The 5,300-nt window shown below is 37.5% G+C and overlaps 1 long non-coding RNA gene across 1 annotated transcript; it reads right to left on the bottom strand.

Moving 5' to 3' along the window:
• Nucleotides 1–2,013: 2,013 nt before the first annotated feature.
• On the bottom strand, nt 2,014–3,875 carry LOC121649470. Its single transcript, XR_006012126.1, has 4 exons — nt 3,776–3,875; nt 3,546–3,671; nt 3,064–3,424; nt 2,014–2,138 (listed from the first exon to the last, which is right to left on the bottom strand). It is a non-coding gene; the product is annotated as an uncharacterized LOC121649470 (long non-coding RNA).
• Between the last annotated feature and the right edge of the window lie 1,425 nt (nt 3,876–5,300).

Genomic DNA, 5,300 nt, shown 5'->3' on the forward strand with positions numbered 1-5,300 from the left:
AAGGCTGCTTTAATAACTAAACAATGCCTTTTCATTACATATCAAGCTATTTTAGAAAAGACCTTATTTGATGCAAATGTCAGTGCCATCGCTGATAGTAATATGAGTTGAGATGTACGCCTATAAATATTGAAAGTGTATTACCCAAATAACACAAACAAATTTTAATATCAGTCAGTTTGTTTTGACTTAATTTCTCATCAGTGGTAGAATGATATTTTGGTGAAAAGGATGCCTTATCCTCTTGACAGTCTGTTTCTAATGTGCCACATTAGCATAATTTGTGATCATGTTTAATAACCTACAAAACCTTACATGCAACAATATATACACCCTCAGCTAAAACACAGTATTAGGTTAGAAAAAAAACATGGTATATCAAGATTTACTTAGATTGCAGCAGAATTCAATGTGCCGCTGAAATGCTGAAAAAGTCCACTAGCCTGGGTGCTTTCTGTTATCCAGTGAGTCAATCACCTTATTTGAAGGAGGATTCCTCAACTTGAAAAACCTGCCTATGTGCACAAATTTTGTATTTTGAAAAATATTATTTAGATAAGTAAGGGCAGCCAAATATCAAAGACTAATCCAAATACAAGGCAACCCAGTATGTATAACAAAGCTACAGTGTTATGATACAGTTTATTCAACTCTGTGATGACAACACCAGCTGAGATTATACAGATAAAATAACTGTAATAAACTTGTAATGTAGAAACAGAGCTGATAGGAACAAAACTGGAATAAAAAGACTGTAAATTGACTCTAAGGAGCTCTTCAGATGTCAATGTTTAAGGAGATTTTGCTCTGAAATTTTAAAGTGACTTGGCATTGACTCAGTTGCGGCGATCATCCGCAAACTCTCACAGGTAAGCATTACTTCAATATAGTTATTTCTTGCTCTTTTTTTTTTCTTCTTTTTGTTATCTTAAGTCTCACCAATTACTTTTAGATTATGTTAAATGAGTGTGACAGATGGTGTGTCACACAACCGGATGGGACAAATAAAGCTAAAGTAGATGATTATAGCTCAGTTTTTATTGTTGTTGATGTTGTTTTTACAATAACGGCAACGGGGGTCTGACACAGAAGCAAATGATCTTCTTCCTATATTTACATCTGAGAGGCTTTGCTGCTGAAATGCTACTTTAATGCCAGTGATGTTTTTGACCTGTTGTGAATTAAGCCTTTTCACCTATCAAAAGATGGAACATGCTTTAAAAAGTTACACAGAAACTGCACAGAAATAAGAAATGGTGTCCTTATTTAGCAGATGACAGGTGTTTATCTAAAACACATGCTCACTCTCCCAGTTATTTAATCCAACTGAATTAGCTGCAGTATTTTGTGCCGTTGTTCATGACTGTGACAAGTATCCTGAGTCCATAACGAGAGTCTGAGCTTGAGTGTTTGTGTAAGTGTGTGTCAGGGAGTGTTGATTTTTGTTTGTTGTTTGTGTGACTGGTAGTCGGGTGGCATAAGAACTGACAGTTAATCAGTGCTTCACTTCCTAATGGGCTAAAATGTACACACAAATGCACACCACACATACTCACACAAGCTCAGCAAGAAGCATAATTGCCTCTGATTGCATTTGGTTATCCATCCACACTCATGCTGATTAGCTGCATGATGCTAACAGAAAAAGAACTACAGAGCAAACAAGGGAGGTAGAGACAGCGTGTACAAGCGAGGAAGACCTATTAGCCAGCACAGTTGTCCACATATTGTCATTCATAAGAAGTTTAATTAAAGTCAGTCTTATTTCACTACACAACCAATATATTTCCTTTGGGTAAATTAACACAGTTTCTTCCTGACATAAAGAAGAAAGCAGGATAACAACTAGGGGGAAAAAAAGGAGAAAAAAAAACTGTGTCAAAGACTCCAAACTGTTAAGATACAGTAAATAGCCTAATTAATATATATATATATATTTTCTTTTCTTTTTTTTTCTTTTTTTTTGAAGCTTTAAGTATATTCCACAGATGTGATATCATGCCACACCGGAGTGGTGGAGACAAAGGTGGTGAGATCATCCAGGGTAATAAATGTCACAAAGCTGCCGATGTAGTTGGCAAACCAGGAGGTAGAGTTTAGTTCTGGGTCTTTGGAATTGTAGCATCTGGCTCCAGACCCTGCAAGCAAAGTAAAAGTTCAAGATGTCAGCAAAATATTCAAATAATATCTCAGTGACATAATGTTGAAATTATTTAATCTTTTAACGTGATAATCTCATTGTATGCTCTGGTTTACAATGACAATAAAGGCTTTCTGATTCTGATTCTGATTCTAAATATGGTGAAATGCAGGATTGTAGAAGCTACTCTGCAGGCCTCACAGGGGGTGGCAAAGTGTTCTCTAGCATTGCAAAAATTCTAATGTCCAAATTTTTTACTTTCTTTGGGTCTTGTTCCCATTAGAAAATTCAAAGCTCATACAAAACTAGTGTCTGCTGGTTGAGATCATTAAATACTGTTTGTCAGTGAGTTTCTCATGACTTTGGTAAGAGCCCTGTCTTCTTCATCATTTTCTGATCCCAGCAGTAGGCAAGTTTGGTCCTAGACAGCCGCAGTTCTGCAGGTTTTCAACGTTTCCCTGCTCCAACACACCTATTCAAAGTTAATGGATCCAACAACTTATCCAGTTTTGGTCAGTTACTCATTCATTTTAATCAAGTGTGTTGAAACAGGGGAACATATAAACCCTGCAGGACTGTAGCCCTCTAGACCTGAAACTGTCTAGCCCTGAATCCTAAAAAAAACTTTACCTAAACTCAAGGGAAGTGATGAGACACCCAGCTCAATACTCCCCCAGGTGGACAAATAGCTAAACCAAAAAAGTTCAGCATAAATCGCTCTTACACAGATTAAGGTGCGAAATAAAGCTTTTAATCTAGACAACTATATATTTGCAACTGCATGCAACTGACTGATATCTCATGTTAAAACCTGTGCACACTTATTTAATATATATATATATATATATTTTTTTATATATATATATCTATTGAAGCCTGCAAAACGACAAAGAAAACTCAACTTAAACTCTTATGCAGCTTACCAACTCTTAAGTAGCTGTTTATGGATGTGTACACATCAGCCCGTCCAAACTCTCAGATGTTGTATGTGAAGCTGTTTCCCATAAAACTGACCCTGTTTAAAGGACAGTAATACAAAATGAGTTTCATGCCATCCATCCAGTGAATGTTCTGAGCCTGAGAGAAGACTTATAGTTCCTGGAAGGCGACACCTGTGGTATTCTGTACTTCAGTGTAGCTGATGAGGTTTTTAGTGAGGAATCTTAAATAGTTTTTCAACCGCAGGTTAAACCACAAATTGACTTCAATTCTGCTGTAGCTGCTCAGCGCCAAGGGCCAGACACAAGGGAGGATCACTACCTTCAAATCATCTGGAACGTCCTCCTAAATGTGGCATTTACAGTACATGCAATTACACATTCAATGACATTAACATTAACAGATTCACACTGGGATGCTAATTCCAACATGTAAATATGGTCATTAATTTAAATGAGGGACATACAGTTTCAAGGAAGGTGGCAGTGTTGTTGAAGTTGTTGAAAATGTCACAAATGCCCGAGTTGTTATTAATCACGCTGGATTGACTAAGAAACTGTTGCAGTTCTGAGGTATTGAAGGTACTTATGAGCTGGAAAGAAGAAGAAGAAACAATAAGCTACCACCTGGGTCTTTGTAATTCTTTTGAAAGTTTTTTAATTTCCCTTTGAATATGTCTAATTTCTTTTCATTTACCTCTGACTTTTGTGTAGATGGCAGAAGTGATATTAATGTAGGTAAATCTGGAAAGCCAAAACTGAGGAAAATGCTTCTGAGATACATGTAGAAGCTTCCACCACTGTAACATTTCAGTGGCACTGGACCTGTTTTATGAATGAATGTACATCAGTTTGGTTACAAATAACGCATAAGGAAAAAAGGCTTTAGAATAAAACTGGAGCAAATAATTTTGTGGGTCCTTGTTAGCATTTTTAGTCATTCAAATGCAGTGCGAGTTATATCACAAACCTTGGAGGAACAGGACAATGTTTTCGTAGATTTCCTTTTGGGTGTTGTTGCTCAGTGATTTCTGTAGTGTGTCAAGTAATGTAATCATAATGAAATAAATAATAATAAATAAAAAAAACACCAGTTATTTTATTTAGAGCAAAATCCAAAAGTGTGTCTTCCAGATTGCAGCTAAGACAAACTTTTTTGCAGTTTCTTGCAAACTGTTAATATGGCTGCTTGAATTCTTACTGTCACGGTCTGCAGTGGAGGTGAGGACCCAACTGCAGGCAGTCAGGGCAGGAGGCAGAACTCGGTGCAAGTAACAGGGTTTATTCTCTCAAAAGTCAGGACAGGGAACCAATCACAACAGGGATAAACTAACTATATGTACCGCATATGACCACATAAGAGGACATACGAGGATCTGACAAGGAGTGACTGAAAACCAAGGACATATATACACGGGAGTAATGAGAAACAGGTGAAGTGGATGAATAATTAGACCAGGTGTTCTAACAAGACAGAAACAGAAACCACAGGGCACACGAGGGAAAAACTAACTTAACATGACAAAACCAAAAACCCAAACCATGATCTTAAAGCAGAAACTAATGACAAAAACCAGAACTATAACCCAAAACCATAACTAGAAAACGAATATGACCCACACACAGCCCATGATCGTGACACTTACATCTCTTGGCTACTGCTACAACTCCAGTTTGGTCACCAGTTTGGGGGAAAGGTCAACTAACAAGGGCCTTAGTCGCATCTTGAGCCACAGCAGGAAATCATTGTCACTCACAGCTGAGGAGGAGAGACCTCCTCTGTCAAAAACTGCCTGGAGGAAGGCAGATTTCACTTCCTGTGTGTAGTTGGCTGATTGTACCTGTTGAGAAATAATATATATGCTCATATCTCGCTTCAAAAATTCAGCTGCAATACGAAACTTCCTTATTTCCATAATATTAAAAAATTCTCCTGGTTTTAAGCCTCAGAGAAGGCACACTTTTGTAAACCTTTGATTAAGAGGCTACTTGATGATTACTGGACAAAATTGTTACAGGTAGACAGTAAATTAAACAAATTAATTAATTAATTAATTGTACTTCACAACATTGTCAGTCAGTTAACACATGCGCGGCATGACAAGCCCCATACATCCGTCATTTCTCTGTTATGACGGCGGGACGTGGAGAGGCTCGATGTAAAAGATCAGCCGACTGGCTCTATGGATGCACTTGAGAACAAACACAGCGTTAATGGAGTG

Source organism: Melanotaenia boesemani, chromosome 11 (genome assembly GCF_017639745.1).
Source record: "Melanotaenia boesemani isolate fMelBoe1 chromosome 11, fMelBoe1.pri, whole genome shotgun sequence".
Classification (NCBI taxonomy): domain Eukaryota; kingdom Metazoa; phylum Chordata; class Actinopteri; order Atheriniformes; family Melanotaeniidae; genus Melanotaenia; species Melanotaenia boesemani.